This window comes from Falco cherrug, chromosome W, assembly GCF_023634085.1.
Source record: "Falco cherrug isolate bFalChe1 chromosome W, bFalChe1.pri, whole genome shotgun sequence".
Classification (NCBI taxonomy): domain Eukaryota; kingdom Metazoa; phylum Chordata; class Aves; order Falconiformes; family Falconidae; genus Falco; species Falco cherrug.
In genome coordinates, this window is record NC_073719.1 from 15971824 (window position 1) to 15995097 (window position 23274).

Below are 23274 nucleotides of genomic sequence, written 5' to 3' on the forward strand. Positions count from 1 at the left end.
TTAGTATTTTAACATTCATTTTTCCCGCACATGAAGTGTTTCAGGTACAGCGCAGCTGCTGATGTAGTAACTGGGAATGTCTACAGCTGCAGCGGCCTTTAACACAAACCCCACGATGAATACCGTGAGGGGCCACGGGCACAAACGGAAACACAGAGGGCTGGGGCTGAACGTCAGGAAATGCCTCTTTCCGATCAGGGTGACTGGGCACTGGCACAGGCTGCCCATGGAGGCTCCATCCTGGGAGATACTCAAAAGCCAGCATGGTCCTGGGCAACCAGCTCTGGGCGGCCTTCCCTGAGCAGGGGAGCTAGAACGGATGACCTCCAGAGGTCCCTTCCAACCTCAGCCGTTCCGTGGCCCTGTGATCCAAAACAAACATACCAAACCCACCACGTAACTCTCTCTGCACTGCTACACACTCACAGTAATGTTAAACCTAAGGCGCATAAGGTGACAGCAACGTGAAGTGCCCCGTCCTCCAGCATGACCACTGGTAAAGATTTCACTTTATCGGCAGAAGCAGTCACGGCATCTGGACTGAAGCAGCAGGCTCAAATCACATCAAATGATGTCCTAAGCATTAAAGTAACACTGGAAACATTAAAAACACACAGGGTGAAAGGATTAAGCAGAACAAAGGGAATGCTTTTGTTAAAACACAGAACATCAGTGGAGAAAAAATAATGCTTCTACGTTGATAAGAAACATTTTGACAATCCTGTCAAGCTCAAGAATCAAGGTGAGTCATTCTGCTAGTCCGACAAAAATAGGTGTGCTTCTTATGGCGAGTGCAAAATAAAACACCTATGCATCAATAAGCCAACAGGCAAGTGCAATGTGCTTGACATCCATTTAATAGAATTCACATTCGGACTGCAATAAACACATTTGCACATCTGAACTGTGGGATGAGAAACTATAGACGCACTATGTAAACAAAATCCTTTCCGGAGCTTTTTTCCCAGCATTTTGTTCAAATCAGGTAATTTTTGGTTAAAACATCACGGTACTCCTGTACTGCCCTGCAAAGGGGATCCTGGTCAACGTGGATACTTTTTGAAGATCCATCAGAAAATACCACGGGAGAAGCTCCAGCAGATCCAGCTTCAAGTTCAGCAGTGGCTAGGGAGAAGAGAAACAAGATTCCGGTGTTGCTTTTACCCTAGACAGGGCCAAATCAGTCACTATAAAAACATTATGGATAACTGGAGAGACTACAGTCCAGAAAGAGATTTAAAAACTTCCAAGGGATCGTAACAATCAAAGGGCTAGGCACAAAGGGAGAAACAATCTTTTTCCACATTTGCCTACCAGTCAACAGTATTTCTAAAGCCAGCGAAAGAAATTCTATAGGCTACACATTGAACATCTTCAGGGAATCCACAAATGACTCCTGCTTACACCAGTGCTAAACTGAGCCCCCCTGCAGACCTCTCGAACCTCCAGTATCTGTTTTCCTTGAATGTTCAAAGCAGTGATTTATTGGAACTCTGCTCCTAAAAACCAGCTTCTGCCTTCTCTGTGACAAACTTAAAAAGAATCCGCCGGTGAAAACGCAAACACCTTTGCAATGCAGTCAGGCCAGGACAAGTCTCCTAGCCTGGCACTTTCTTTGAGGGGCGTCTTTGTAACTCACCCTGGCAAAACCCTCTTTCCTCCACAAAAACACATACTCAATTGACGCAAGCCCACCTTTACTGTTCTTCTCCAGCCACGTTTTTCAGACAAGGTCCTGAAACCAAGCGCACTCTATGACACCTAGCAGACGCACAGTCAGGTTCAAAATGCACACGGATGAAATGCAACGGCTTTGTGTCCATTCGGACACATGGAACGAGCTGTGAAGCTACAGCTGAACACTCTCTGTATTACCAAAAGCATGCAGGAACAGAAGGAAATTCTCGCAGGGGCTACCTGCTTTGAAATAGCACCAGTCACTGCAAAGCAAAGCAGTGACTCTGGAGGAACGACTACCCTGAAATAGGTGGAATTCCTCTTTGGACACCTGGCTTCATCATGCTATGTGTTAAAAGCATTCAACTCATCTTATGTTTGCCTAAGTGCTACTAAATAATTTTTTCCTAAAGAAAGGGTATCTTTCATCACTGATTCTATTTTCCTTGCTTATTCAAAAAAAGACTGCAACATCTAAGCTACAAATACAAGCAATGAATAAGAAACAGCAAAAATCAAGGTCCAACAGCAGAGAATGTGCACGGTATGATTTAGTGCGGAATGCAACTGATGCACATGGAAGAAGCAGTGATGGCTGAAGTCTATAAACATCTTCTCTCAGGGCTTCTTTTACGTTTGATGCTTGTGCTCAAGGATTCACTCTAGAAAAACGTGACTTCAGCTTAAGCCAAGAGCCACTCGTGTAGAGGAAGTGGGTTAGTTTTCTCTGCACTTGTCTTTTTCAGGCAACTGCATAACATTCTACACAATCTTTTGGTAAGCAGGAAGTTTTCACATTCAAGTCTAAACTGGAAAGCTAGCAGAAAAACCTCCCTGTGCTTAGCACAGGAACTTGACAGCTTTCAAGCCATTATGTTCAAGAGTTAGGAACACTCCTCTTTTTCCTTAAAAATGCCCCTAACATAGCGACACATTACCTTGTTTAAGTTCTTTAGCGATTCTTTCATCTAGTTCCTGCCGTACCTAGAATTATACAGAAAATATAGTTAATATTTTAACAGTTACGTTTTTCTAACGTTAAACTTCTAAAACATTCTTAAAACCCACACATAATGAGAGAAAACCTAAAAATATAATTCCAAATAGACACATCTTGGTTTGGGGTTTGATTTCTACTGAAGAGAAACTTTTGGTCAGTCGGGCTGCAGCTGCCTCATTGCTCAGCAACGTTAACAAAACAATTTGTAACTCGCCAGCTGGATTATTACTGGGCATTTAACAAAATACACAGGAAGAAAGCAAGAAAGCCTAGCGCAGTTATTGCGGTGAAGGTATGGCTGAAGTTTATCATCAAACACACGAACAGAACGTCAGCTACACGCCGAGATATGTACAGATGCCACCCACAGGGACAAATCAGCCAGTTGAGGCTGGCTTCTGCAACTTCACAGAGAGAAGGGCTGCACCAGCAGCTGCTGCAGGATTGACATACACCATTTGTATAGAAAAAAGCGTGTGCCAATATTCTTCTTTTCTCCACCTTAAGATGGGAAATTGAAAGAGCTCCTACAGATGATGCCAAAACTTTTATTGTTATTGCAAATACCATGACACACATTTATAAAAATATAAAAGCACACACAATTTTTTCTTGCAAACTGTGTACTAAGACAGACAACCGCAGCTACAGCTTCTACGCAGCGAGTGCTGTGGGGTTTATTATGTAGCTGGAATCAGCCTGGATCACTGCAAAGGAGCACTTACGCCTCTTCTCCCCTAGAAAGTGGGTATTGTTACCAATTAAGTTATTCTCACTTATGATTCTGCCTTCAGAAGCCTTCACAAGAAGGAATCACATCTCTTAAATTAAGAGTCACAGTCCAAGCGCTATATGCTGTTGTTTACATTTGATGATACTTGCTACTCCTACATTTTTCCCATCAAATTTGTGACACACAGGAGTGAATTTCCAAACGGATACCATACAGCTTCCAGGGCTACGATGGCCATGAAGATGCTGCAGGGCTTGGACCTTGTGAGCTCTATGGAGAGGCTGAGAGCTGCAACTGTTTCTTTACTGGAGAACAGGAAAGCTCAGGGGGACCTTATCTATGTGTATAAGTACCTGGTGGGGGGAGTACAGAAGATGGAGCCAGACTCTTCTCAGCGGTGCCAAGCAAAAGAACGGGAGGAGAATAGGCACAAATCCAGATAGAGGAAATTTTAACATAAGGATTTTTATAATTATTATTTCTTAAAAAATTGTAAGCATGGACAGCCACTGGAACAAGTTGCCCAGAAAAGGTTGTGGCGTGTCCATCCTTGGAGCTGTATAACACCTGGCTGGACAGAACAGTGAGAAACCTGCTACGGCTGACCCTGCTTTGAGCAGGGGTGACGCTGGACTAGATCATCGCTAGAGGCCCCTTCCCCTCACTCCTTCTGCGACTCTCTTGATTTTAGTACTGAATTCCTGGGGGAAGAACCATTTATTTTATGAAATGAGCAGACCCACCTAGCAGCGTAACAACAACAACAAGAACGGAAACACTGCACAGGGTACTCAACAGGACACAGAGAGCAAGAGCCTCAGGAAGGAAACCACTCTGCTTACCCTCACAAGAGGAGCAGAAACAGGCAGTAACTGCAAGGGTCAAAGGAGCGGGGCTGTAAACCAGCGAAGCGGAGGGAAGGGCTCTCTCTCCAGGAACACAGCGAAAGCTGGGACCAAATTCACCGGATCCTGCAGGAGAAGCACCCCTCCGTGATACTTCATTGAAATACTCTGTGCCAACAGAGCCGCATGAACAATGGAAAAGGACCCCCCAAATCTCTAATTGTTTTCCAGCAGGTACAAGCAGAAGCAAAATCCCGGACGAGACACAGGTAACAGAGAAAAGCAGGAAAACTAATGCCTAGACCAAAATACGGCCCAAAGCCAGGACCAATCCCAAGCAAATAAGTAGCAGTTGAGGTGTTAGAAGAAACCACTTTCCCTCGTTTCTGGAGTCTTCACAATGACTAAAAGGTCCACAGGACTCTCCGCAACATGTACGAATCAATCAAGAGAAGAAAAAGATCTTGTTTTCCTCTTATTCATTCCATCAACGTCTTTGTGATTCTCATCCGTGTCTGAGGGAAGAGAAACAGGCGGAAATAAAGCCAACACGCTGATTTCTGACAAGGGAATGAATGAAGAGCCAGGCAAAATACACCTCCGAGGACCTTAACTTGCCTCCACTTTTCTCCTTCTCCCCAAACCCCTGGGAAAGGCATCACAGCCGAGTGTCCCAAACCTCCTGAGCAGGTACTTCTCACCTCACTGCACACCTCTTCAGGCGGTAACACACCAGGTGTTCATTTGCAGCAGGCACCTTCTCAACAGTTCTTTTTCAGAAAGTGGGGTTGACTTACTACTTATCCACACAGGCTGCTTTAGCGCAGAGTAAGCTGGGTCCTGTAAGACTCCGTGAGATGATGCTCAACTTCAGAACAGTACTGGTACTCCAGACACAACTGTTGTGACCACCAAGAACTTTTTGAATACCAGAACTGGCAAGGAGGGTAAACCAGCCTACTCCCAGAGCTCAAAGAAGTTCCATTGTAACAGATTAAATCCATAGACTATCATCTCACAGATGGTTAACTACCACAGAAGCCATTGCATTACAAACACATAAAGCAGAGAAGTCCCCTGCAGCAGTCATTCTTTCCCTTGGGCAAACTAAAGTTCAAAATATGCGCAGTGTTAGGAAAATGTGAATACATCAGTAAGTTTTAATCAAAACCTAAGAGCATAAATAGACAACATTTCCAGTATAAAAAAATACCACCCAATATTAAACAATGCTGGCTGCAAACCCTGCCATGTATCTGGCTGCAGAGAAGAGAGAGACGGGCAGGTTTTTGATGAAGGAGCTGAAGAAGAAAGAAAAATGGCCTTAAGTTCACAGGTCTTCAGCGAGAAACAAGAACGTGGCCTACATGTAAATGAAGAAAGTAAAAAAGCTAACAACAAAGACTGCTACAAGAGTGCAGAAAGCCAAATCAGAAACGGAACAGAAATTGAAAGATGAAGTAGGAAGCAGACATTTCCCTTCCCACATTAAACTGGTTTCATTTACCCACCGATTCACCCTGGTTGCAGAGTTCACTGCTCTTGTCTGTCAAGACACCCATGTTCATTTTCACCAGCCTTTGGCACAGCTCTTAGGATTTAAGCTTGACATTTGTTAAACCTAACAACAGGACTCCAGTCCCAAAACCTCCTTGCAGCACTTGCAGGAGACATTCCTTGCCTTAGGACTAAGGGAGCAGGTCTGAAATACTGAATTGCTAGTTGCTACGGTCACTGTCTAATGACATGCACAGAATTTGTCAAGTACTTGTAATTTATTCCACATCACTGAAGCTCTAATAAAAATAAAAACCACCAAAAAAACCTGAAGACATTTGCATGGGATTGGGATTCTGCTGGTTAATAAGCTTGTGCCAATATGAACTTTTTGGTATTTTTAAAGATCCTTTTGCACTTCAAGGTGATTCTTTTCTGTCGCGTATATATTTGATAAAGGGGAAGGGGCTATACTGTAATGGAACACATTTCTTTATGCTTTTTTAAGAATAACATGCTCTGTTTTTGCTGAACTTGCGACATGACCATCTTCAACATGTACGGCTCTATGTGTAATCACTGATAGTCATGCCTCATGTTTAGGAAAACGGTGCAATCTTTCAAGCCTTTGAACACCAAATTCCTTAGTTAAGTCTAAAGAAGAAACTGTGTCCACTTGCTAGTGGAGCACTCCTTCCTCTTGTCAGCATCATTTACCAGTGTTTCTTCCAGCAGCTGCAGGACCAATGAACACCATCATTCTGAATAATAGCAGTGTGAACTATTTTCACCTCTTTGCCCCTGAAGCTATTTCAAAGCTTCTGCACAAACGAAATGTACACAAACATCTTCCTCTTCAGAATGGCTGGCATGTTCCCTACTTCCAATAGCCCTTCTCACCTTGAGGAAGCTACTACAAGGAACACCAAATCTGCAGAGAGCTTTGACTAAAAAAAGCGGTGCAAAAGGACTGCCTGAGGCACACTGCAATTTCAGCTTCTTAACTCCCTGTCATCTAGAGCTTCAGTGGCAGAAGCATTTGTCATCTCCAGCCAAGGCAGCACTGCGCATCCTGAATTTAAAGGCAAGGCAAATTCTGTAGAAGGGAACCAGGTTAGTGGGAAAACAAAGCTGAGGCATAACTGAAGTAAACAGTGAAGTGAAGAAAAGGCTTGGAGTCTAGAGAAATTCTTCTGCTTTGAAACAGTCTGGTGAACAGACAGAATACCAGGCGGCACAACCAGCAAAGCATTTCAAAGTAGACTAACACTATAATCTCTGATTTCTTCCCTCATGCTCCAACTTGCCTCCTGAATGGCACGGGACCCCTGTGGAAATGACTGCACAGACTGTGCATCTGGTGATTTTGCATTTGGAAACTGATTGAGATTTGCCACCCATTATTGTATGCAGAGGGATACATGCAGTTTTTCCCTTTTGTTACTTCCTGACTTCAAAGTCTTACGTTCCAATTCAATCCTCTTTTCTCAGATGCATGCTATGCACGTGACATACTGCACCCGACTGAGAAAAATTAAGCCCGCAGTTCTAAGCGAAATACTCACTTAGATGCACGCCCTCCAGCAACTACTGCACCTCTGAGAACTCAGTTCCTTTCTTCTGAAGGACTCCAGAGAAGATCAGGTTTTAAGACTTCCCTGAATACACTGAACGTCAGGTGACTTGAGGCTACAAGCAGCGCCACTACAATTAGTCTCAGTTGTTCCCCAACTGGTGATTACAGGAAGAAATATCATAAAGAGATGTGCAGCTGGATTTAGTAACAGGGAGGTTATTCTTTTTTTCCTGTTTCTTCTTCAAAAAAAGAAACCACAACTGTTAAACCCTTTTCTTTTAAACTAGGACAGCTTTTTTCCTAGAAGCGGGATGGTTTCCTCCTTTGCCTTTTTCTTCTTGTAACATCTCGCTCCCATCTCTCTCTCATTTTCCCCTGCCCTCACTTGCTCCCTGCTCCCTGTCCCTCTTGTTCCCTTGTCCTGGCTTTCTCCTTACTTCAGTTTTGCAGTGGATCCCTGAATTTTGCCTCCTTTCTGCTGCTTGCGTGCCGAATAATCCCTGCAGATGGTACAGTACTAATTGCCTCCCATGTTCTTTATGCAGCGTTATGTCCACCCCTCTGACACAAAAACCACATTCGCAACGATACAGAAAAGTTCATCTCTAACTGCCGCTGCTACGCACTACCTACACACCGCTTTGTCCATTTTTGTTTTGTTGTTTGGTTTGGTTTTTTCTTTTTCTTAAACCAGGCACAGTATGCAGACACGCTATTTAAATGGATTCTTTCCAGTGTAGGTGGGACCAGCGAACCGAGACAGACTTAAAAGTGAGCGAATGCTTCTCACATCCATTCAACAACAGAATATGCGAGGGACAGACACTGACTGAACAGGCAAGCTTGCCCATGCCTCAGTCCTATGCTAGGTGGGAAACTGATTACAACGACTGACATCTGGTTTCCAACTCTCATGATATCACGTTTACCATTCTGTGAGGGATGTGCTATCATGCTGACTGCTAATTACAGGGCATACTTTGACCAGAGGTACGCAGAGGTTGCAGCTTTTGTACAAAATCAGAAAGCTCTGTAGACTTCCTGAGGAGCAGTTACATATAACACCACATAGCAGGACCCCCCAAAACAAATGCCTCCTATGCACAGCATACGTCCCGCACTCCAGTGAGAAGTTACGTGTCCTGTTCATGCCATCCTACTTTTGAAGCATCCCTTTGTTGGTATTGCACTAAAACAAGTTCCGGTGAAGAAACTGCTAAAATGAAGATCAGGGAAGAAGGAAAAGGTGTCTCAAACAAAGATGTCTGATGGGATTTTGCACTCATCATGAAGTTAGCTGTTTTAAAAAAGGTCATCCACAGAATGGCTTGGGTTGGAAGGGACCTTAAAGATCATCCAGTTCCAGCCCCCCTGCCATGGGCAGGGACACCTTCCACTAGACCGGGTTGCTCCAAGCGCCACCCAGCCTGGCCTTGAGCACTGCCAGGGATGGGGCATCGGCACTAAATTTTACTGAAGAGCTTATTTGGCAGCTTCCTATGCCACAGTATTCTTTATCACAGTTTCTCTTGCAAAAGAATGTTGTTACGCAGTCCATCATTTAGATCTCAGTATTTTTTGGTCTTTGAGCACTTCTGGAAATTTGTATAACCCTGATGACCAAAAGTCTTCGTTTCTACCACCTAGTTGTGTACTGTTTTGATGAGCAATTTGGTTTGGCATATTAGAGCATATGGTTTGGAACTAGAAATGGATTCTAACTTTAGACTGAAAAGCACAACCTTGCTTACAGATACTCTTCAACACTAGTTGAGAACAGTATTTAAAAACGCTTACCTTAGCCACATAGGCTTCAACTCTGTTTCTTGATGGTAACGTATTCCCGGTCGGGGTTAGGAAGCTTCCTCCTAGATTTAGACTTCTATTCAGTGCCGGATTGTTGCTAATATGTCCCAGTTCAGTTGAATACAGAACTGGACCACTGACAGCGCTGCTTGCAATTAAAGGTTTGCTTCTATGGCACTCCTGAAGGAGCTCAGCGTTGGCTTCTGCTAGTCTCTCATTAGCTCTGAAACGTTCAGAAGCATACAAAGAATTATCTTTGGTAATAACACTTCCACAAAGTTACCCTCCAGGTCTTTGACTATTATCTGACTTCGGAAAGTGGAAGGGATTAAGAGAGTCCAAAAAAATCTCCATAACTGGATCTGGGGGTTTTCTGGAGAGCCTATTTCTAAGTAGTCACTCTACCTGCAAGAAGCAGCAAGAGTTAACCAATACTTTGGACTTCTCAGCATTAAGGCCTCAAAGCAGTCTGTGCACACCGTGGGTTTACATAGCTTTTTCTGAAAGGTACATCACCTGCGTAAGAACTCTGGGCTACCCTTCCCTTCCCAAAGAAAGCTGAAACCTATGACATGCTGCTAAAACGGAAGCCAAAAGATTTTTGTTGTTCTTCTTCATAGCATCAAATGCCGTTCTCTGAAGGGCCTATCCTTATTCAAGCAGTAAAGGACGTGACATTCTCTTTTCTGCCATACTTAGAAGAAGCAGCGGAGATTAGAGACTGGCAAAAAGGCTGCCTGTTAAAACAAACTCAACTTCAAAAATATCCTATTAACGCCCATGATCGGTGGTGTTACTGCTGGAACACTGAAGAGAAGCGAAGATAGTTCCAATGAACAGGGGGGAGCCTTAAGGTACTTTCATCACAAATATGCTACCTTATGCATAATGCTGACCAGATGTAGAAAAGGTATTTAATGAAGAAAACTGCTTGAGGAAAAAGTAGTATCTTATTATCACCCCAAAAGAGCAGGGACTTACCTTTCCAGTTTTTTTGCTAGGCACCTTCCATTTTTAACTTCCTCCAGATACAGGTCTTTGTACTTTTCCACTTCTGCCTGTGCGGATTCTTTTTGAAAAGTACTGTCTCGCTGGGTATTTTTTATCCTGTCTAATTCACGTTCGAGGTCTCCAATTCTGTGTTCTAGCTGGCTTGTCAGCAAAGCATGACGACTGGCTCTGATTTGTTCTAATCTGTCCTGGGAGGCTGCCTGCATCTGAAGTAGATACACACTTTCAACCACCGCAAAGAAAAAGAGAACTCTCCTCGCCAGTCAATTGCACGTACCCAGTTTCAAGGGCCCAGCTCTATTCAGCGAGGCAACTGTGCCTCCTCACTGCCATCAGCGACCAGGGCAGAACCCTGGAACTACCACACTGAATGATTCTTTTCATTCAGAAAGAACCCCCATCTTAGCACTATTACTCATCAAAGCTACTGATGAAGAAACACTATCTCTGTAGGACAGGGCATAGCATTCCTCAAAGAAATTATGGAGATGCCGCACCCCCAGCCCGCACCCTGCAGCTTTGGTGACTTCTTTTCTGAGCGTTGCCCCTTGTGCAATGACTAAGGAAGATGCGTATGCCTGGCTGTGACAACTCTAAGTTGCAATACCCATTCAAGGATAAACAATGAGAACAAGACCAGTGGACAGTGATACCCCTCCAAGAACTGCAAAATGAAAATCCACACCTTGGGCAAGTTTTTGATTCAGGGCCTGCAGGCACACTGCACGCACATGAAAGCATCTTGCCCAACCATATTCCCTTCTCCCACTGCCCTTCAGGAAAAACAGAAGTACAGCGTAACACATGGAATCAGGCACCACCACCACCCCTAAAAATGACAACCAAAACAGAAGTCTATAACAGACACACATAAGAAATGAACTTACCTGCAAAATCAGATTGACTTCTTGCCGTTTTTGTCTTATTTCTTGTGCAGCTCGTTCTTCCACCTCTCTTTTGTATTGTTCTATTTGGCTGCGATCCACCATGTTAGTCTCCATATGGTGTTTGAGATTAGCCACCTCTTCTTTCAGCTGGCTTTTGCTCTTCTCCAGTTCTTCATGGTTCCCACGCATGGTGGACAACTCCTCTCGCAAATCATGATTTTGTGCTTCTAGCTGCATGCCTTTTTTAGGCTCTATCTCCAGCTGCTGGGAAAGTTCATCAACCTGTAGACAGGAAAGGGGAAAAAAACCAGGGAACTCAGAGGGATCTAAAATTAGTCAAATCTGTGAAAATTGGTAAAGGAGTTGGCCATCAACACTGTATTTACCATCTGCTGATTCAGTGTTAAAACAAAAGTGAAACCAGGCTCTTCTTTTAAAACAAGAACAGCTTTCACATAATTTCTGACAGCATTCCTCAGGTTCCCATCCTTCCTCAGTTCTGCAGTGGGTCACGGACCGAGAGGTACCAAACCAGCGGCATGACACCCGCAGGGCTAGGCTGAAAAGCACTAGGGCTATTCTTCTGTGAGGTGTTCATACGATCATAGGAAATCAAACACACCCATACCCAGTTACATCACAGCCACATTCTGGTTTCATCAGAAAAAAACCATGTGTCACGCTTCAGAGGAATTGTCACATGCTGTCACACGGTCAAAGCTTCGTCACAGAACTGACAAGACAAGAAACGGATACCCTTTCCTTCCATTACGCTAATGGATCTGGAAATAGTGGTTCAGAACACCGCTTTTACAGCAGTGGTGGCAGAAGACAGTCTCTTTAGGTCAAAGCTACGGTTTGTTTTCAAAAGATTTCCAGGAAATATCAGACTTCCCATAGGTCCCAATGGTCAACTACAGCTTCTATCCCCTTCTTTCCCCCCCCAGAAACATCCATTGTCTATACCTATTAACCATAAAACATGATATCCCATCCTCTTTTGTTTTTAAAAAAGTGGGGGAAACCAGCAGAGTCAACACTTGAAAGAGTCTCTAAAACAAGTAGAAACTTTACACTTATTTAAAATTGCCCAAACGTAATTCCATTCCCTGTCATTCAAAATAACTCTTCCAACAGGAACACAAACATGCTGCTAACCTGTGAACTAAAAATGAGCCACTCTCAAGGCAGTTGACTCATTCTACAATATCATCTTCTAAAAAGGAGCATAATTTTGAAACACAGCTACTTTAGCAACAAATCTCAGTAATGAGCGGAGAAGCAGATAAAAGGTTCCATGCTACCAAACAGCCAGAGCAACCTCAAAAGCGTTTCTGGGTCTCCAAGACCAGGAAAGACGGACTGAGTCAGCTACTAGTAAGCAATAAGTTACTGCAGTCATTTTTTCTGCATCACCTCACACTGCATTGTGCCCTGGGAAGCAAAGACACCATTCCGAAAAGCAAACCCCCACCTGCCTCCTGCTCAACTCGTGCCCGAGACAGGCTTCAGGGGGTGACCTTGGGCAAGGCCAACTGCACAGAGCTGTTCCGAGTGATGGTGGCGTTACCCCCCTCTTCCGAGAGGGAATGCATCCGTCGGAGCCCGACGATGCTGCCACGGCCTCAAGCTGCAGCCAGGCCTGCGCTGGGCCTTCACTGCTCTCAGCCCTGACCCTCACCCATGGACGTGACGGCCCAGTAGAACTGCAGACCTGCCCATCCCTATGGACCGGCCTGGTGATCTGCACTCTTGGAGCACTCTGCTTACTGTCCCCAGAACTCTTCTGCTCTTCTTGGTGAGAGCCTGTGGGGCTGATCCCCGGCCTGTGTGGTCACAGACCCTGCCAGCCTTGCTGTGGCTCTTGCTTTGCCCTTCCTCTGCACGACAGCCTGCCCTTGACGTGCCCTCGCAGATACTGCTGTGTACGTAACACTTCCATCTTTACCCTTAAGAACTACATCAGTATCACAGCCGTCTACTACTGTGACCATAGAGGGAACATCAAAAACCAGTCAAATCAATTCAGAAACACAGCCAAGAAAACAAAAGTCAAAATCAACAACATGAAAAGAAGTACGAAGAAAGAACAGAGGTTCCAAAAGAAAAACCACCACCACCAAAATAACCCAAACAAAGCAAAGCTCACCTTTGTTCTTAATCTGTCAGCTTCATTGACCATTTCAGAATACCTGTTCTTCATTTCTGCCTGCAAATTAAGCTGGGACAGTCCCCCTCTCTCCTCATACACCCTTAGTTTCTTCGTAGCTCTGCTCAGCAGCCTCTTCAACCTGCACAGCAAATGAGTCACAAAAACAATGAAGCAAAGGAACAAAACTGGACTTTTTCACATACTCTCATGTAAACAGCACAGACACCGCTTGCTTCATCTTTAACGTGCTTGACACACCAGGAATTACCAGGAAAAACCACTATTCCTGTGCCACATACACTTGGGGAGTCCAGATTTCACCTGAAAAGAGGAATGAAAGACTCCCTTTTTCCCAGGAGAACCGCAGGGCAACCTGCAGCTGCAGTTGTTTTGGCAGCTAGTGAAAACTAGGGGCTGATATACAGAAGTACCTTGCAAGAACTAGCACGAGGCCGGCATCTGCTCACAGTTAGGTACACCTATTTTTACACTAAAGTTTAATAAAACATGACTTCTACGCAGGGATACCTCTTCACCATGCTAAAAAGCCATACCTCTTACAGTCTTTCTGCAGATCGAGGTTTCTTTTCATTTCTTGGTCCAGACGTAGTTCAACTGGGTGTTTCAACTCTACCAGCTGCTTTCCTTCCTTTCTTTCACTCTCGCACTTTCAAAAGAGAAAAGAAAGATGTATCACACACACAGAGCACAGGAAAAATACCTACGTACAGTCTGTGCATCTAGCGTTCTCCACAGAGAAGCTGCCGGACGTCTCTATCCGTTAGCCACGTTCCACAGAATGGCATGGGACAGAATTCCTGAGGATATTCCATCCCTTCAGGTTTCACATCAAACAGACCAATACGTAACTACAGAAACAGATGCCCTCGCTGAAGCAAAGGCCATCCTCTTCTAGACATAACAGGTGGAAAAGATGCTGGAGAACACTTTTGGCAGTGCCTCTGCTCACAGTAGGGATTACGTAGGAATGCACTTCATGGGACAACACTGACCCATCTAAAGCTTTCATGGGATCTCCCACCAACCAGCAGGCAGGGGCTTCTAGAGGAATCTGATCTTTTGGAGTTCTTCAACATTTTATGAACTAAGTAAGAAGAATCACCTTTCCTGATCAAAGCTTAGACTTGGATACCTTTTTTCTGTTCTCTGCTTAGATCTGAGGACTAACATCCCGTTGGCCAAAACCTTCCGCAATTCCGAGAGAAACATAACAAACCAGAACAAATCGGTATTCTTTGGTCCCATGCACATAACATACCAGGTGCACTGTAGAAACAAAATAATTTCAAGAACGGACAAACTTTAAATTGTTCTTTCTAAGCATATCCTTTACCTCTCTTTCTACTTTGTCAGTCTCATATTCGAAGACTTGTTTCCTTAAATCAGTACTCTTGGCATTTAAATCCTTGTTCTGCTCTTCTACGAGATAAATTTGCTTTTCCCTATCAGCTCTGAGTTTGTTCAGAGTATCATTCAACCGGTCCTGCACATCATTCACTACTTCTTCTTTCATGATCCTCTTGCTCTGTGCATCTTCCAGCTGCTGACGCAGGAAGAGGTTTTCACTCTGGAGCTGGGCCAATCGCTCCTGCAAGGACTCCTGTTTTATTACAAGTTCGCTTACTGGATCTTTCTCAAGTTGTTGAGCACGATCACATTCCTTTGCCTGACGCTGGGCTTGACTTAACTCTTTTTGTGTCATTTCTACAAGCAAAGTTTTTTCTCTGAGGGTTTGCTCCAACTGGTGAAGCTCATTTTCTAGCCTATTAGCTTTGCTTTCAGCTTTGCACAGCTGCTGAGACAAGCTCTTGTTGGTTTCTTGCGTGTCGGAGAGGTCATGATGGAGCTTGCCTTGCAAGCGATGCCATTCATCACGTTCTCTGTGAAATCTTTGTTCAGCATCCTTTTCTGATGACCAATGACGTTCAAGTTCTTGAACAGCAGCATTCAGGCGGGAATGAAATGATTTGATTTCTGCCTCTAGTCTGTCTTTACTTTCGTTTGTCTGCTCAAGTTTGGAAGTCAGCACTGCAGATTCTGTCTTTAGGAAGTCCAGCTGCGCATTGTACTGAAGAACCGTTTGTGTTAATGCTTCCTTGTTCAGTTTAAGTTCCTTTTTGAGAGCTTCATTTTTTTCTTTCAAGGTCTCATTTTCCTCTAAAGATTTTCCTTCTTCCTCCTGGTGCTTAAGTCTTACTTGATTGATTTCTAGCCTTAGCACAGCAATCTCATCTTGTAGTAACTGATTCTTGTACAACAGATCCTTTTCTCTCTCAGTGTTGGATTCCTGAATGACAGGGAACATGAATAAAGAGCCAATTGGGAAACGAATCTACAAAAAAAGCTTCAGCAATAAACTGCATTTTAACATTTCTAATACTGAAGCGTGACTTCAAAGATGAAGTTTCAGGCAATAAGCTACTCTGTGAACCCACGCGCATGTACAATGTACGTACACAACGGAAGTGTAACATCTCCTTAAAACCTAAGTGAACATCCCAAACACACAATACCCCCTTAAACCTACAACCAAATAATAAAATTATTTAAAACATCTCAAGTGTAAAGCTTTTAAAATGACAGTGCTTTCTTGTATGTGCATGCCTTTATAATATTGCCTTTAAGGTTGAATTACTTGTGCTACAGATCTGATAAAAACAAGGCTAGAAAGGGTATTTTCCTTCTCAAATGTCTTCTGAACACTTATCCTTTTGTGTTACTGGAAGTTAGCTATAAAACTCAATCACCCCCAGAATGCAATAGTCCTGGATATTTCCTCTTTATTGTATGTGTAACTTTTTTCCACTTGAACACATTCACCCTACATTTATTGGGCAGCACAGCCAGGAACAAACGAGGCTTCCAAGCACTGCACATTCTTAGGAAATTCAGTAAACTCTTTTCAAGATCTTTTTTAATACAGTGTTGATGGTTGCTTTTTCTCCTCCAGTTACTCTAACTCCTACAGAGAGTTGAATTCATTGTTGATATTCGATCATAAAATTTCAGTATGTGGAGGTGGAAAAGAAAGGCATACTTGAAGTAAGTAAGTTCAATAAGGGAATAACTAATTAAAAAAAAAAAGCAATGGAAACACAAACACTGTCAAACAACTTTCTTCCTGGTCAACCTTGACATAGGTAGCTAGGTGTCTCGTTGCTAGAAACCCTAAAAAGTGATAATAAAATGTCTGTGAAATGACAAATAACAGATAGGTTACGAAACGGGGTAAATAGTGTGTTCTATTAGTTTCCGACTTGCACAAGTCATTCAGGTCCATACAGGAGTGATGCTGCTTTCCAGAACTTTTAAAGACATAAGAGAAAACAGGAAAGGTATTTACACAGTTAAGTTCCACTGGTAAGTTGTAAATAATCCGTCAAGAAACACGGAAAGTTATATAAGATTTATGATGACTTTAAAACAAACATGGTGAAATCTGACTTATTAGAAAAAAAAATATCTGCTTACCTCTGAATTTTTTCCTATAGATCTTCTTGTCTCTTCTTCTAGTTCCATTTGTCTCCCAAGGTGGTTGTTCAAAATTCCTTCTTGAAGGGCTCTGGCACTCTTTTCCTGAGAGCGCTGTGTCTGTGTTTCATCATGTTCCTCTTCAACCTACAGTAATACAACTGCTTGCATCTCGAGAAAAATCAGAGCTAGCAATACACCTTCCCACTCTCCCCAGAATACTTGAAAAGATTTTTGATTCCCCACAGCTATGATAATCCACCTATAAAGAATAAATTTTAATTTTCTTCTGAAAATATAAGAAGAAGAAATACAGGATGTTTTGTAGTAATTCAGAAAAAAGTCAGGCTTTGCCCGAAATACAAATGAAACCTAAATTCTGAAAAAGAAAAAAAAGGATTAATAAACTGCAAAGCCAAAAAAAAAAAAAAAGAACAGACCAATTGTGAACCAACTGTTCTCTACTGCCCTCAAAATTTGGCAATAGTTATCCAATGCCTCTTCCATGAACAAAGCCCCTCCTTCTCTAGGCATACTGGAATACAAGTGAAAAGAAGCAGAAAAGAAAGTGTTTAATTCATTATTTAATATACCCGTTTCAAGAGCTTTCTCAGTGTTCTTATCTCCATTTCTAAATTCCTTGAGTGTAACTCAAGTTTCTGTTTCTCCTCCCTTTCTTTACAATATTGATCTTCTTTCCTTTGGAGTTTTTCTCTCACTTTCTCACAGAGCACTTCTACTCTGAGTCTCTTTGCTTCTTCTTGTTTCAAAGAACACCTGGGATTTAACAGAGTATTTGAGAAACAAAAGCACTGATATAAAAGTAGATGTTCCACATGATGAACTTGCAGAGACAACTCAAACCATAAAAAAACTTAAATGTTTCCAGATTCCGTATTTTTACTGTACTTTTCAACTTTTTAAAGAATTCTAACTTCATTCCATTGTCCATGATATCAGTTGTACAAGATACGGAAATAAACCATTGATTGATGTACCAGTTTTCTGTAAGGTTACACAGGGAAATGCACACTAGTGTGTACACTTCTATAATAAAAAAATAAATCCTCTTCATAATAAAGCCATTGTGTTGAAAAAGGAGTTTGTTGTCTCATCGGATCAAAGCATCATAAACTTTTACTATGGTTAATATACATTTTCTTGGTATACTGAGGCTACATATTACGGATTCAGTGACTAGAAGCAATACTGGTGAATCAGCACGCCACTTATCTATGGCAGACCCAACAATTTTTCAGCAAGCCTTCTGTAAGGCTGCCCACAGACAGAACAAGCAGCTTCTATTTACTCCAGAAGGATGTCAGTGTTCAAAACCAGATTCAGAAATGCATGGGGTTTAAGCTGGATACGATTAAAACCAGTTTTAAACCTCAGTGGATCTACCTCTGGGAGAAACTACAGCAATTTCATTTTGAAGCTGATTTATAAGGAAAGCCTTATGGAAGGTCAGCTTCTTTACCAACTGAAACAATCAGCAATGAGCACTGACATGGTAAAAAACGGTCCATGGTGTGCCCACGGTACCCAAACAAGAAAGCAGCTTTGTGTTTGATCCTTATTTTGACTATTTTTTCCCATATACTTGCAATGATGAAGAAAAAAATAAAAACCAAGTACCAACGTAAGGAAAGAACTGCCAATTGAAAGCCTGCTTTAGAAATTCTGCAAAACAAGAATCAACCACCACTAAAATTACTTGAAAGACTGACAGAAACATTTGTATTTGAATGGCGTATATTGCAAGGAAAAAGCTTTACATATAATTTCTAGCGTAATTTCACAAAAAGTGTAACTTTTGAAAGTATAAATTTAACGCTGCTTGGAGAATTCACTTAGAATGAAAATACTACTTCTTTATACTTGACAGATGCTTGAGGATTTTGAACACCTGCTGAAGTCAAACCCAGGCCAAGCTGGGACAGGCCTCGTCTTCCTCGTACTCCCCTCCCCCGCGCTGGGAGGCCCAACTCCCCCAGGCCCAGCTCCCGCAGCCTCCCCTCACAGGGCTGGTGCTCCTGCCCCCGCACCAGCCCGGCATCTCCCTGCCGACCTCACACGGGCTGGGCAAGATCTCCTGGGCTGGGCGGCCAAAAACCGGACCCCGGGCTCGAGACACAGCTCAGCAAGCCCTGAGGAGGGGTGGGCACTCACTGCCCCCAGTGCCCTGGCACTGCTGCCCCCCAGACAGCCCAGGCCGCTGCGGGCCGCCCCAGCTGCCAGCTCACGGTGGCTCCTGCTGAGCTCGCTCTCTGCCTGGGCCGCCTGGCCCTGCTGGGCCAGCTCCCCAGCCACGCCATCCCACCGGGGATCACCACGAGGAGATCTCCCCTCCCAGGCCAGGGCTCTGCAGTTGTCCTTGCTCAACTGCCTACGGTGCCTGCTGGCCACCCCTGTCTGACGTGATGTCAACAGCGATGAGAAACCTCACACCTCCGGGTCTAGCTCAGGAGTGTGGGGAAAGGGGCAATCCCAAACTTGACCTTTCCAACAAACAAACAGGTAAGCAAACAAATGCTCTAAGCTCTGGTTTGACTTGCACTGGGTGGAGTTACCAGAAATCCTAGTATTATAGGCCAACTGAAGCCGCGAGGACAAAATGAAAAAAAAACCCAAAACCCAACCATCTCTCAAATCTCTCTTATAAATCCGATTTCCCCATACACACTCTCTTGTCCTCTTCTCTTGCTAGAAAACAAAGTTAAAACATCATCCAGAACATTGTACATGGAGCTGATATCCGGCCATTTTTCCCCTCTCACATTATGTACTTCATAGCATAACTGGCCCACGGGATTCAAAAAACCCAAACCCAAAAGACTGGAAACTTCTCACCCTGTTGCCCGCACCATCAGAGCCTGTCAAATCTGTGAAAATTGGTAAAGGAGTTGGCCATCAAGACTATTTATCACAAAAGTGAAACCAGGCTCTTCTTTTAAAACAAGAACAGCTTTCACATAATTTCTGACAGCATTCCTCAGGTTCCCATCCTTCCTCAGTTCTGCAGTGGGTCACGGACCGAGAGGTACCAAACCAGCGGCATGACACCCGCAGGGCTAGGCTGAAAAGCACCAGGGCTATTCTTCTGCGAGGTGTTCATACGATCATAGGAAATCAAACACACCCATACCCAGTTACATCACAGCCACATTCTGGTTTCATCAGAAAAAGAACCATGTGTCACGCTTCAGAGGAATTATCACATGCTGTCACACGGTCAAAGCTTTGTCACAGAACTGACAAGGCAAGAAACGGGTACCCTTCTCTTCCATTACGCTAAACGATCTGGAAGTAGCAGTTCAGAACACCGCTTTTGCAGCAGTGGTGGCAGAAGACAGTCTCTTTAGGTCAAAGCTGCAGTTTGTTTTCAAAAGATTTCCAGGAAATATCAGACTTCCCATAGGTCCCAATGGTCAACTACAGCTCTATCCCCTTCTTTCCCCCTCCAGAAACATCCATCGTCTATACCTATTAACCATAAAACATGATATCCCATCATCTTTTATTTTTAAAAAAGTGGGGGAAACCAGCAGAGTCAACACTTGAAAGTCTCTAAAATACGTAGAAACTTTACACTTATTTAAAATTGCCCAAACGTAATTCCATTCCCTGTCATTCAAAATAACTCTTCCAACAGGAACACAAATATGCTGCTAACCTGTGAACTAAAAATGAGCCACTGTCAAGGCAGTTGACTCGTTCTACAATAATATCTTCTAAAAAGGAGCATAACTTTGAAACACAGCTATCTCAGTAATGAGCGGAGAAGCAGCTAAAAGGTCACATGCTACCGAACGGCCAGAGCAATGCAGGAGCGGGCTGGAAACTAGGACCATGCGTGGCAATCGGTTAGCTGATGGGAATGTGCTCGAGCTTGTCTAGACAACAATTAACATGATGAGGCATGTTTGCAGAGCACAGGGGAGTGGGAGACGGATGGCGCCAAGGAAAGGTAACACCTTGCTGTTAATTGCTGGTAGTTAACCACCAATCAGGGATTGCCTAGTATGCAAGGCTTAGCTTCAAGAACCAATTAGTTTGAAACGCGCAGCTTCTGAAAGTGTATAAAAACGTGTGCTTCTGTACAATAAATTGACATTTGCTTGCATCAAGCTGCGTCCCGTCTCTTCATTCGCCGCAGAGCAACCTCAAAACCATTTGTGGGTCTCTAAGACCAGGAAAGACGGACTGAGTCAGCTACTAGTAAGCAACAAGCTACAGGGTTTCTTCCGCACCACCTCACACTGCATTGTGCCCTGGGAAGCAAAGACACCATTCCGAAAAGCAAACCCCCACCTGCCTCCTGCTCAACTCGTGCCCGAGACAGGCTTCAGGGGGTGACCTTGGGCAAGGCCAACTGCACAGAGCTGTTCCGAGTGATGGTGGCGTTACTCCCCTCTCTTCCGAGAGGGAATGCATCCGTCGGAGCCCGACGATGCTGCCACGGCCTCAAGCTGCAGCCAGGCCTGTGCTGGGCCTTCACTGCTCTCAGCCCTGACCCTCACCCATGGACGTGACGGCCCAGTAGGACTGCAGACCTGCCCATCCCTATGGACCGGCCTGGTGATCTGCACTCTTGGCGCACTCTGCTTACTGTCCCCAGAACTGTCCCCAGAACTCTTCTGCTCTTCTTGGTGAGGGCCTGTGGGGCTGATCCCTGGCCTGTGTGGTCACAGACCCTGCCAGCCTTGCTGTGGCTCTTGCTTTGCCCTTCCTCTGCAGGACAGCCTACCCCTGATGTGCCCTCGCAGATACTGCTGTGTACGTAACACTTCCGTCTTTACCCCTAAGAGCTACATCAGTATTACAGTCGCCTACTACTGTGACCATAGAACGAACATCAAAAAACAGCCAAATAATTTCAGAAATACAGCCAAGAAAAAAAGTCAACAATATGAAAAGAAGTATAAAGAAAGAACAAAGGTTTCACAAGAAAAAACACCACAATAACCCAAACAAAATAAAGCTCACCTTTGTTCTTAATCTGCCAATTTCATTGACCACTTCAGAATACCTGCTCTTCATTTCTCCCTGCAAATTAAGCTGGGACAGTCCCCCTCTCTCCTCATACACCCTTAGTTCCTTCGTAGCTCTGCTCAGCAGCCTCTTCAACCTGCACAGCAAACTAGTCATGAAAACAATGAAGCAAAGGAACAAAACTGGACTTTTTCACATACTCTCATGTAAACAGCACAGACACAGCTTGCTTCATCTTTAACGTGCTTGACACACCAGGAATTACCAGGAAAAACCAGTATTCCTGTGCCACATACACTTGGAGAGTCCAGATTTCACCTGAAAAGAGGAATGAAAGACTCCCTTTTTCCCCAGGAGAACTGCAGGGCAACCTGCACCTGCAGTTGTTTTGGCAGCTAGTGAAAACTAGGGGCTGGTGTACAGAAGTACCTTGCAAGAACTAACACGAGGCCGGCATCTGCTCACAGTTAGGTACACCTATTTTTACACTAAAGTTTAATAAAACATGACTTCTACGCAGGGATACCTCTTCACCACGCTAAAAAGCCGTCCCTCTTACAGTCTTTCTGCAGATCGAGGTTTCTTTTCATTTCTTGGGCCAGACGTAGTTCAGCTGGGCGTTTCAACTCTACCAGCTTCTTCACTTCCTTTCTTTCACTCTCACATCTTTCTTTTCTCTTTTGAAAGTGTATCACACAAACAGAGCACAGGAAAAATACCTACGTACAGTCTGTGCATCTAGCGCTCTCCACAGAGAAGCTGCCGGACGTCTCTATCCGTTAGCCACGTTCCACAGAATGCCCCGGGACGGAATTCCTGAGGATCCCTTCAGGTTTCACATCAAACAGACCAATACGTAACTACAGAAACAGATGCCCTCGCTGAAGCAAAGGCCATCCTCTTCTAGACATAACAGGTGGAAAAGATGCTGGAGAACACTTTTGGCAGTGCCTCTGCTCATAGTAGGGATTACGTAGGTATGCACTTCATGGGAGAACATGGATCCATCCAAAGCTTTCATGGGATCTTCCAGCAACCAGCAGGCAGGGGCTTGTGGAGGAATCTGATCTTTTGGAGTTCTTCAACATTTTATTCCCCTCGGCCATTACCTCCACCTCTTCTGTGTGGGCATTTACTTAGCCACATGCTGGTTTTCCTCCTCTTGGTGTTTTCTCAGCCACACCAGAGGAGAGCTGGCAGCTGTTTTGACTTTGTACTTCCATTTTCCCTCTACAGAAAAGGAGAAAAGGGGAAGGCTGTCCCTTGGCAACTGGCAGGCGCTGCTTGTTTCCCAAGCACTCGTTCATTTACCCAGCATTCCTTCAGTATGTTTTTCTGCAAGGCTTTTAAGCTCCCGCTACGCTGAAAACATACAGCAGCTCCTCCACACACGCACTGGAAACATCAAGCATTTTAAACCTGCCCAGAAACCAAGGGGTCAGAAGATGACCACACAAAATCCAAGGAAGAACTGGGAACTGTGGCCTTGCTCGATGTGCTCAACTGATAGCAAACCACACTGGGAACTCTTCCCAACAGAGCCACTCCAGAACTTACACAAGGATACCCATCTAGCTTTTATTTGCTTCCTCCATGACCCCCA

At 44.1% G+C, this 23274-nt stretch overlaps 1 pseudogene; it reads right to left on the reverse strand.

The window, feature by feature from the left end:
- Window positions 1-834: 834 nt before the first annotated feature.
- Window positions 835-23274, reverse strand: part of LOC129734152 (ankyrin repeat domain-containing protein 26-like) — a 59189-nt pseudogene continuing 36749 nt past the window's right edge.